Raw genomic sequence first — 12,225 nt, forward strand, 5'->3', positions numbered from 1 at the left:
GACATTAGATGTTAAAAAAGACAGTTGAATCTGTGCAGCTCTGTGCAGTTACAATGGCTGTCACTGGAGTAACAGATGGAAGAGGACAGAAGGATCTGATACCCAAAAGAACAAAATAAACACTCAAGCTAGATAAGGTAGCTAGGCTTTCATATGGTATTAACATGTTCTTCCAAGGCAGTGTAGAATTGCTTCTCCCAGTTTTTCTGAAAAAAAGATTCTACAAAGTCAGTGTGGAATTTCCCAGCAGGTAGATTTGTCAGCAATGCTCAGTAGCCAAGGCTGAATGCTACCACAGAATGCTGATATTGGCCTTTTTCTCACTACTACAATAAAGGAAAGAGACTACCAGAAGGAAAAAAGCATGTATGGGAGAATTTACCCACAACACATAGAAGAACCTTCCAAAAGTATCCCATCTGATCAAAATAAAATGAACAATGAAAAAATGAAGCAGGCATCAATCTCCCCCCACTGCAGAGCCAGACCACCAAACATTCACTTATTCCTTCATGGCCAGGACTATCACTGTAGGACCATTTTGCCCATCCCATTTTCAAACACATGTAAGTACTTTGGACTGCTTTGTGTATTCAGGGAAGAAACAGCACAGTGCTAATGCATGTCTTTAGATTTACATTTCAGCTGCCAGATCCCATCTTGACAGAACCTGGCTTGAAAGGGAGGCAGAAGGAGGCTGAAGGAGAAGCTGGGAAGTGACTGATTTCACTACCACACAACACCGCTTGTGAGCAGCCCATCCAAACAGGAAGTCTCCTGCCAGCAGTTTGAAAGGAGGGATCTGTGCAGTGCACAGAGAGCCACATATTTTGCCCTTTTAAGGGACTTGTTGTTTGACAGCTCAGGGGCTTATTTGTGTTATATTTTTAAGGACTTCACTTTTTCACTTAATCTGCAGAATAAGCCATATCCTTAGAGAGTAAATAATTAAAGCTTGTTGTGAAGCTGGTCTCCCTGGGCACAGGGCAGGGGAGCAGGAGGGAGGTGGCAGGTGAACCAAACCACAGGATGCTGGATGCTGTATCAGCAACAACACAGCTGAGCTTTGTCATCAGAGCAGCTGCTGCCCTAACCTGCCCTACAATACTTTGGTCTGTTTGCTCGCCAGAACAAGGCTGCTTTGAGCTTTCATAGAGACTGAGCAGCTGTGCAAGGAAAAGCACCTTCGGGACAGCAGTTGCATAGTGGGACTTAACATACAGAGCACAGCCAGCTCTCCAGGGATGTTTTGCGCAGAAATAGGCATGCTCACTTAAAAAAAAAACAAACAAAAAAACACAAAACAAAACCTAAGCAACGAACAACAGCCAAAAAAATGTCCAAAGCATCCAAACGTCTATCCTTATGGCACTGTGTGCTTGGCAGGAATCACCTGCCCTACTCTATGCTGGGATTAGTATATCCAGCACATTCTCTTATGCATTGGAGGGGCATCAGCTGCAACTCTCAGGCAGCTGAAAAAAAGCAAGCTGGTAAAAAGTACTGTCTTCTGGCATGCCACTTCGCTTTGCTGTCCATGCCAGCTCTGCAAGGGGTGTTATGTCCCAGCAAGATTCACTAGAGCAGGATGTTGCTGGCTTCAAAAGCCCATTCATAAAAACATTGGGTTCTCACTAGGAGATGCCAAAGGTCAACTTAAAACTGAACTGGTCATTGACACAGCTTCAGTCAGCAAAATCAAAATGCCCTCAAATCTATCACAATGATGTGCATGGCAATTTGTGTTTCCTCTCAGTAGTGGACACTTGAGAGATTCAGCTGCTAAAAGATTTCACAATAGAGCCTCAGAAATTAAACTTGTACACTACAGACCATCTTCTCAAGTATTATTATTCCAAGTGCAATGCCCTTTATGGCAACCTGGTCATGGCTGAGATTAAAACCAATTAGTTTGACAAAACTCTCTTTTGGAAGGAACTGAATTCAATGAGACAAACTTGATTTACATGCAATACAACTACACTTGCATCAATTCAGTTGCAACCAAGCTCTGGCCCACTGTCTAAAGGCTTCCCCACCAACCATCAAAGGACCAGCATTCTCTGGGGCATGGACAATGAATCCTCCTTGAAAAAACTGGCTGAGCCATTGGAATGATAGGACCATAATGACCTCCTTCATGAGCTCAGGTCAAGACTCCGGTAGAAACTTTGCCAAAAGAGGTACCTTAGCAGGAAATGAAAACTATGTGAATGGATGTGAAGCTCAACATTTTCTACAGGGTAAGTACAGCCCTGGTCTGGCTACCACAAGTTGTCCTGCACTGGAATTTCATTACTTGGCTTTACTCTTAAGCAGGTTCATCTAAGAGGTTGTCAGTCTCCAGGCTTTCCTCATCCGTAATGCTGAGAAATACACAAGCTGATGTTTGTTACTGTGATTTTTTTACAGAATCTGCAGTTCTTTGGGATCCACACTTGTGAAACTCAAGGCTGCTTAATTTTTACTACCCTGCAAAAGTATGCAGAGCTCACATGGACAATAAGCTCACTTTTGCAAAGCATCATTCCATTGCACAACTCATACTCTTTAACACTGGCATTGTCCAGGTACATCTATAGCCAGCTGGCATGAAATTCATACTAACATAGAGGGGTAAAATAACACTTGTGTATTGCTTTCACACTGTAATTGTGTGGATAGGTGAGGTGTCCAAATGCTTTCAAAATACGAACAATTGAGGACTACTACAGAGGAATCCAGCACAGGTATTTTAGAATCAAATCACTGAAGGAATGAATGAAAGAAATTTCTAAGTTGGAGCACTGTCTCTCTAAAATTAAACCTGCCAGTAAAGTAGATGTCCTTCAGAATCCTGTAAGTTGCACCGTTTACGCTATTTAATAACTAATTACAACTTTGTTGGGGATCAACAAAATAAACATTTTCTAATTACCTCCAAGTTAATAAACTTTTCCTTTCCTTTCTCTCTTTTTTGCCTTTCCTTTCTCAAGAATCAAATCCGGGAAAAATGTGCTTCCAAAGAATGAGGAGGGTGGGAGACAAAGAAAATTAAGAAAAGAGCAACTTCCATTTTTCTGAGTGGCAACTGACAGCAAAGCTGACATAAAAATTTATGAAAATAACAAGAAGTGGGGGATTTTGTTCTAATAAAGGTTCTATTGCCCCTCAACTTCAGGCAAATAAAAATGAAACATGTGCAATTACGTATTTCTATATATATACACCCCCAGCGAGAATCAATAGGAAATCTCTCTCTGGAGAGAATCCCACTATTACACATAACTCCCTCCCACAGCTCTTCTCAGTTCTACTGTTTTGCCCTTTTGCACAACACAAACAAGTTGCTGTCATTTCAGCAGCTAACCACACACCCGCTTCTCATAGCAATCCCTCTCCTGCTTCCCAGCCCCATCTGTGGTTCAGCTCAGGTCAGGAGTCACAGCCTGGAACTCTGCCCAAGGCCTATTTATAACAACGTCCTCTTCCTCTGACAGGGTGTACGTGTTCATTTCTAAACCATTTGGCCCAGTAACCAAACATAATTTAGCTAATGCAATTTTTCCAACCCTTATCAGAAGTTTTAGCCACATGGGATCAGATCCATGCTAACTGTACACAAGGATCCTCTTTCAATTGCTCTCTGAATTGCTTCATAAGCCTCACTCTTCATTCTCATCTCAGAGATTGTAATTTTCATGCCAACATATGCTAAATAAGCAATGTTCCACTAAAAGACACCTGAAGCAACTGATCTCCCAGCAGCTCCCCTGTGCAAGACAGCTGATTATTGTAGATTTTATCTCACTGTTCTGTCCTTCAACACACTTAACAGCCAGAGCATAACCGTAACTAAAACAGGGAAAATCACCTTTGTATCACTACCTCTGGAAAAATGGAAGAAAGAGAACTCAGTGGGTAACTAAACACACAGTCATGAAAAAATAGTTCACATAGTTCACAGCATAAGGAAGCATTAATGGTAAACACTTTCAGAGCTGTATCTCTACTGATCATCAACAGACACACGATGCCAGTGGATGTAGCCATAGCTCTCACCTAAGTGGGGAGCATGGGACTAAACATATGATGAAGAATCACTGCCCACACTAGCTTATGCTAACAAAAAGGAAATAAACTTAATAATTTTCATTTCCCTCTAATTTATCTATCTTTGTCTGTAGCAGGATAAAACATATATATGTAACGTGTGATCACTGATGTAGAAAGAAATCTTAAGTCAGAGTTGTTTAGAACGCAAACCAGCTCACCCACAACCCCCAAATCCAAGTTAAAACTCCAGATTATCAACCATTAAGTAATAAAACATGAGAAGTTCCTGGAATCAAAAGAGCTCCCTAGATCATCACTTACTGATGATGAAATGCCTGAATGTAGACACTGGATAAAGGGAAAGAGCTTCGTACTGATCCCATGCTCAGTTCCCTGGACCACATTGCTTCTTCAGTACACAGATGGTGAAATGATGAGCTTCATGGCATGATTTAATTACCATGGGAATTTTCCATGGATGTCACATGTAATGTGACAGATGTCAGATGCACAATATGGCAATTGCAGCAGGGGGGATGGGGAAAGGAAGCAGACAAGCAATCCGTTTGTTGCACGTGTAATAATAACCCAACTCCTTTGGTTTGGATTTGGTATGCTACTAAGGAGCCTCCTGGTCTCCAGGGCAAAAAACAGCAATAAAAAAAGCCCTGACCACTTAAAATCCCCACAGTTAAAACCTTATTTTTCAGGGAAGCTTCCTGAAGATCCATGGACACTTGCTTGCTATGTTGGACTGGAAGGCACTGGAACCAAAACAAATCAACCGATTACTGGATGTGATCTGGAAAAGAGCAGGGTCCTGTGCAGCAATGGCTACTCAATCCCAATCAGCCATGGCCCACACTTAAGTTGCCAACACAGGAGAGAGGACAGCTCAAATAATGCTGTGCATTTTGAAGCCAGTTCATGGATTTTCCTTCTCCCAACACATTGAAACAAGAGTGCAAAGCTCTTGGTGCTTATGAGAACTTTGCAAGACAGTCCAGAAACTCACTGCTTGGTTGTTTTACACACCTTTCCATTAAAGCTGAAATGGTTTTATAATTTCAAAGAACTCCACAGACCTAAGGATTTTCTCCTATTTTTTATTTATTTATTTAATGTTTATTCATTTATTTACCTCAGAAATAAGTCCTGAGATAAGGGAAAAGGCACAGACTATTTGAAGGCTGTCAGGTGTAACTATATCCATGAACCTACTTACTGCAACGTGTCTGTCAAAAATCTCTTTATTTTTAATACTTTAAGGATGCTCAGGATGTGCTGGGTGACTAATGACCACTAATGTTAGTCTGTTAATACTCACAAATCCACCATGTCTCACCTTATACCAACTTATCAACACACAACAACAACAAAAAAAAAGAAAGCTAAAGAACTGAAAGAAACTTCTCTTCTGAAATACTAATTTGCAACACTTTCTCCGCCTTCACCTAAGAATAAGGGAAAAAATAACTCTACAGAAAAATTAAAAAAAAAAACCAAACAAAAGAAAGCAGGAAAAAATATACCTGCAGGTTCTTTGTGTTCCTCCTAATCATTAATCTATCCAAATTGTATTCATAAGGAAACTATTTTAAAAGAACAGCCAAGGTTCAAAACACAAAGCAAAGCGAGCAACAAAGCAGTAAAAGCCAGTGTCATGAATCTGGTTAGTAATAACTAAGTATTTATTTACACCTTGTTTCTCACTCTTCAATGAAGTACAAATTAATAATTTTCTATGCTTAACTGAGCTGACCAAAAAAGCCATTCATTTTTTTTACCTGCTAAGGAGTTATTTTATTTTTGCAAAAGTACTATCACTGTGTCATAGTTTCCTATAACTATGACTTCACACAGAAATGTGCACCGTCAAAACTAATCTGTTCGCCTAGACACCAAATGCTGAGTCTTAATTATATTCTAGCATCTCATTTACATACAAGTAAGTCTATGCATCTTTAACATTTCTGAATGGTGATATGATCACCACAGCTTAGACTGCAAACACAACAAGTAAAACTCACAGCCTAACTGTTTATCCAGGACAAGTATGTCCTTCATCTCCTCAGTGTCTGATTGTACTGCAGATTGACATCCTAGTTTTTCAATTCCTCACTGAGCCATGCTTGCCAGCAATTCAAACCACCATGTGGTGGAACAAACAGGAGTGCATACTGTCTAAAAATATAACCAACCTTACTGGTTTGTATTAAGCAGTGTGGAGTCCTGTCCTTCTCTCCTTACCCCTCCCCATGTTACTTCCAAGTTCTCTGGTGTTGCAGCACTGCAGTTTCAGTAACATTTACACATACCCTCCACTTCCTTCTCAATCAGAAAGTCACTGCTACCAAGATCAATTTTCCTGTCTTCTTCACCATGAACCACATGTGTTGCATTCATATACCTCACCAAAGATTACTCATTCCCTTCTATTAAGAAAAAAAGCTGCTCCTTTGTAGTCTTAGTTCTCCCTTCCTTCCTTTTCTACCAGTTTTAGTTTTATTCTCTACTATTTCACTGTTTCATTACAATATCCTCATTTTTTTCATGACAACTGTTAGAACTGAAATGGCTTCCTGTAGCCACTTCCTATGATCACACTATAAAACTTTTTTTTAAAGCAGATATTGAAGATAAAAATACTTCTAAAGAGACACCTACTGCATGACACAAGCTGCAAAGCCTGCATGACACTTCATATATGTTTTATTTTGGTTGTATTTTACTTTATTGTCCTAGCTGTGGCACTGAGGTTGTAGGTTCGCCGGTGTAGGGTCTTACTCTTCTGCTTAAACCAGTTATTTTACAGTGTCAAATAGACTGTGAACAAACAGAAATAAAAGCAGTAGGCCTGCAAAAAGGTAATCACCTGGCTGGAAGCTGGCCAGGCCAAAACAGGCTCACCCCCCAGTAATGATGCTGCTGTAGAGACAGCATTTAGCAGTGTCCACTAATCCAGCATGGATAAATTTATTCTTTACAAAATAATGGAATTTATGCAGTGATTTCCCCTACCACAGCATTAGCTTCACTAGATGGGTTGTTTTATAATGTCCCTGTTCATCAAATTGCTGTGGCTGTAAGAGCCAATGGAAAATACACTGCATTAAAGAAAACATAGGAAAAAAATCCCAAAAACCCCACAGATGGTATCCCAAGACACAATTCTGACTAAGGATAAGACCATGAAGCAACAAGGATTTTTAGACACTCTCTACAATTCACAGATTTTACTTTTGAAATAATTCAGATCCTAAAAATATTATTTTTAAGGCTTTACAAAATTATACTGTAATTCTAGAGCCGTGAAGGTTATAATTCCAGTTTGTGTCTGTGCTACTCAATAGAGTGTGTCTGAGCTTCCTTTTCTAGAAGATACAGACCTAAACAGCAGAGCCCAAGTTAGACTCTCAATTTTCTTTACTTTCTTTTGGTGATGGGAACAACACAGTGATGTAATTTCACAGAAAAAAAAAGTGGCATGGAAGTTGGAGTGCAAAATGAAGCTTTTATTCAAAATAAGAAATCATAGACTGAAGATTAAATAGATCATGCTGATATCCATTAAGCAGACACACACACTGACAGCCAGGACCAGCACATCACTTCTTCAGATTCAATGCAGAAGACGTCTCTTTTCCTCTACAGGAAGATTAATTCCTCTACCTTTTACAGGTCTTATGGTATAAAATGCCTTTAAAGTCATTGTATGACACTGACTCTAATCAGTAATGTCTGTCAGTTCTATCTAATAAGAGCAAGTCCCAAGGAACAAACATCCACATTCCAGAGCAACAGTTTTGATCGTTAAAGAAGCCAAGGATTGAGTGATCTGTAGAACAAGGTGCCCCACTCTATCCTCTATTCCATAAGATCAGGAATACTAGTAAAGCACATTAGCACTTTAGATTAGTACTAAAGCTTGATCTAGGAACTTTAAATCTCTCCAATATTTCTATTGGAAAGAGGGGGCGTTTAGTTACAAAGGAAGTCAACCCAGAGTTTCCCAGTAACAGTACTGCCATGCTCAGAAGAATGAACGCACAAAACCCCATTACTAAGAGCGTCCCTGTCTTGTTTGAGTCATTATAATTTTTCCATTCTGTCATTGCCCAATTATTTCCAGACATGATGTAACTATTTTGCCAAGGGATTTGGGAGTCAAAATGTTGCCGTTGTTGTCATCATTATCCTGGGTGCTTGAATTTTCCAGACAAAATAAGCAGCTGAGGGCATTAGAGTGCCTCTACTGAGAGAGAAATACTCTGTAAGAACTGCCAGGGTGCTCCAACAAAAACAAACAAATAATAAAGGTCCAATTACATTCTCCCGAACTCCTTATTTCCATGTGAAATGCTGTTTTCTTATTCAGACAATTAGGAGAACAAAATTTCATCCGCTGTCTGATATCATCATAACATTATAAAATTGATTTGCATTCTAACACTCTGATCAGGGCCACTATGGGACTTGAAAACTTAACTTCAGTAGAAATATGCCTTGATTATAACCACTGAAAACTAACCACAGATGTAGGTGTACCAGTGCTGACTTCACTATTGACAGGTAAATCAATTACCTGCACCGGTAAAGTTTTTCTAAATGCCACACACTGGAAAAAGCAATTCAGTCTTTATAGCAAATGGACATAACTGGGGGAAAACTCAACACAGAGACCATTTGGATTTTCACCTGGTTTTTGTGGATGGCACTGAATCTTCTCAAAAGTAGTGTTCATCGATGCCACCTGGAAAAACCAGGTTCCAGGCTGCAGAGCTGCCGCCCTTCCTGCTCTGTGCCCCAACTAAAGCACAGTGTGCTTCTACCTGTCCCTGCAAACCTGTACCTAATAAAATGGTGGCTCTCAGTTCCATTCCACAGACTGAAAAGCCACTGATGTGGACAATGATTAAAAACCTTCTTTAGTGATCCATAAGTGAAACAAACAGGTACTTGATGCATTCACAAAGGGAATGGGTCTCAGGGTTTTTATGCTTGCTCCATCTTGGAGATGGCTCCCCTAGGTCAAGGCACAGACAGGGTGAAAATGTCATTGATTCTACATACCTACTTTTTAAACTACTCAGATTGCAGAGTTGTCAATTTGGCACCAAAAATAAATTCCCTGTAGAAAATCAAGTTAAGAAAAGGTCACATACAGCATTTTATTCCAGCATTTTTATTTTTCTTCAACATTCTGACCAGGGATACTCTGAGTTCAATGCCCTGAAACCTCAACATTACGCAAGTAGGTTTGAACTCCAAGCCAGAAGCTTGGTGAAACTGCTGAACTTTTAACCTAACATGTCTTCATGAAGAATGGATATTTGGAAAGAGCTTTGCTCAAAGATTTTGGGTTGCTTCTGTGTGTATTTTTAAGTGACATCCAGATAAAATATATTTTCTGGCTGCTTCAATATTTTCAGGAGGAGACTTTACACCAACACTGAAAGCTGGTTTCAGAGGCGTGATGCACTGCTTTAGGTCTTGGGGCTGTCAAGTGTTTCATTGCAGTAAAGTGAACAAGGCTTCCTCTGTATTTCAATCAAAATCTATAGAACTGATGTTGGAGCGACACAGGCGCTGATCAGTTATGAGGATCTGAGAAGGAAACACTACCTAAAACCAGCCACCTTCCTTGCATGGTCAATGGGTGCTCTGGCCAAGAGCATTATGTGGAAAATAATGCAGTAAAAGGAGGGGCAGAGAGACCTCCCTTGAACTGCACAAATGTGAGGTTCTTATCTACAAAGCAGTGCCTATCCATGTGGTCTAGAGCTTTCGAAACACAGGAGTGTGGTGCCTGTGCCAACTGTGAACCTTCCCTCCTCCCATCTTTGAACTGCCAATAGCTAGCTCTAGTCTCCCAGATTCCCATGGTAAGACGTCATGTCCACATCAAGGCCCTTTAAGGTTCATGATTAAGAAACATTTAAGTTCTGAAGTATATCTAGGGAAGACTTCCTAGAACTGTAATTGACCTCTAACACACTGTCCTTTCACAAGGATAGGTCACTTTTAAATGTATGCGCAGATAACCAATGAAAACTGCCGAGAAGCTGCAGCAAAAGTTTGGGTGGTCATCTCCAGACTTCTAAGTGTCTACAGCAAGTCAACAGCCTGCCTGAAAATACTGCAAGTTCTTCCAGCTTCTGAACCCAACCTACTTGTAGCTTGTTGACAAAGCTTGGAGCACACTCCACATAAAACCAGATTGCAATACAAAATTCCCTCAGCTCCCCGCCACAGCTGCACACAACTGGGAAAAAACCTCTAAAAATTCAACAAAACAATCAACCTGCTTCTAAACACTACTTGATCTGGATTCATAGTCCTCAGACATGATTCTAAAGAAGGCCCATTGCATACAAATAGAAACCTACCCTCTCTATCAGAGAAAGGAACATGTTTGTCCCCTGAGGGCTGCAAACATTATTAAGTCCAGTGATGTACGTCTTTGCAGAACATGTACCAACATCACTGCTTGTTGTCTCTAGTTTTGTATAGCACTGACTTATACGATAGCCTGTACAGGGTTTTATCATCACTTGCTGCAGTTTGTTTTGTCTCACCCTTTGGAAAGGGTGTATTTAAAACTTAGTTAAATCAATAATTTTTGTCTATTTTATATCTTAAATTTATGAATAGAATACATACAAATAAACACAGTAAGAAGTCATACATTGACTTGTACAAGTTGAGGTCTTGGCTCTGCTGCCCTGGTCATATGCAAGAACATGTCCCACTGCAAGAAAGGCTGAAATTGCTGTTATTCCCAATTTCTACTAACTGAAGAAGAGCCACAGCCAACCAGTACCAAAATCTCTTCAGTAACAACAAGCAGCAGCATTTGCCCCTTTTCCTGCCCAAAAACCCGTTTGTACAAGGAAGCAATCTCAATTTTCATAAAACCTTTGCCAGTAGACAGAACTGCAAATGTCAGAAGCTCTGAAAAATCAAGACCAACTAGGTATTTGGTCTGGGTGGCAACTTCAAGAAGAAAAACTTATATATAATGATTTGCACAGGAGCTGACATCCTATCACTAAATTTTAACTATTGGCTGTTGTACCAGCAAATTTGAGATGAAAATGGAATTAATACCATGGAATCCTCATGTTTTACTTCCTCCCCTTCTCCCAGTCATTCATGTTACAAGCAAAGGGTCTATCACACTACAGTAGTGAATGCTTAAAACAGATAAAATTGTACAGAGAAGTGTATCCATCTCCAAACCCCTGAAAAGATAAACTAGCAGATGTATAAAGCAAACACTGAGTCCATATCAATGAGATACTCTTCTGGGTGAACTCTTCCCTAGCGCTTGCTCTGTCCATACCCTAACAACAGTCAAACATAGCCTGTAAGAAGCATGGATACTGCCCAGGAAATGTTCATACTGCTAGGTTTACAGTGTCATCAGCTATTAATCATAAAAAGCTCCACTGGGATAACCCCAGAATTAAACAAATTAAGAAATGCACATCTAGAGAAGGGAGTTGGTGTGGGAAGTAATTTTAAGGAACGTTGTTTTGTTTGCAAGAAAAAAAACAGTTCTTTAGAAAGGAGCGAGTGCACAAGGTCTTACACTATCCTGTTCATGCTGAGATCTCAAACACAGGCAAAAATTTTCTACATTTTTACGAGGTCATGCATGATAAGGAAACAATTCATCTCCTACGGGGCCTACTAATAGCAGAATTAACTGTTCTTAATTCCCACAGCACATTTTATATCCATATCAATATTGCAGGACACATTTTCTGTATCTACCAGAATAGTCCTACACTTAAGAGTTCACCTCAGCTTTAATTGCAATATTGTGATGACATGGTGAACACTTCACAATCATCAGATCCCAGCATACAACCATCCAAATTCATTTCCCTGAAAGCTGTTCATAGTAGAAGTGCCCTCAAAAGGAGTTATTTTCATAGCACCTCAGAAATCCCTGTGTGAAAGAGGATGTCCAAATGAAAACAAAACAAGATCCCAAACCCCCACTTTAATGCTGTGACTGGAGTCATCTAGAGAAGGAGTTCTGCCTTGTTCATTTGATAAAGAGAAACCAACACTTAGAGGAGCTTGGAAATGAGTTCTGTCTGCGTCTAACCAACCACTCCGGACCAAAGAAAGCAGATCTCTAGGTTGGAGGGAGTGCCTCTGAGGACCAAAATTTGAGCT

At 40.0% G+C, this 12,225-nt stretch overlaps 1 protein-coding gene across 2 annotated transcripts in view; it reads right to left on the reverse strand.

The window, feature by feature from the left end:
- Positions 1 to 12,225, reverse strand: part of DAAM2 (dishevelled associated activator of morphogenesis 2) — a 203,397-nt gene that overhangs the window by 120,936 nt on the left and 70,236 nt on the right. The window lies entirely within an intron of this gene.

The sequence above is a fragment of the Geospiza fortis genome, unplaced genomic scaffold (assembly GCF_000277835.1).
Source record: "Geospiza fortis unplaced genomic scaffold, GeoFor_1.0 scaffold41, whole genome shotgun sequence".
NCBI lineage: Eukaryota > Metazoa > Chordata > Aves > Passeriformes > Thraupidae > Geospiza > Geospiza fortis.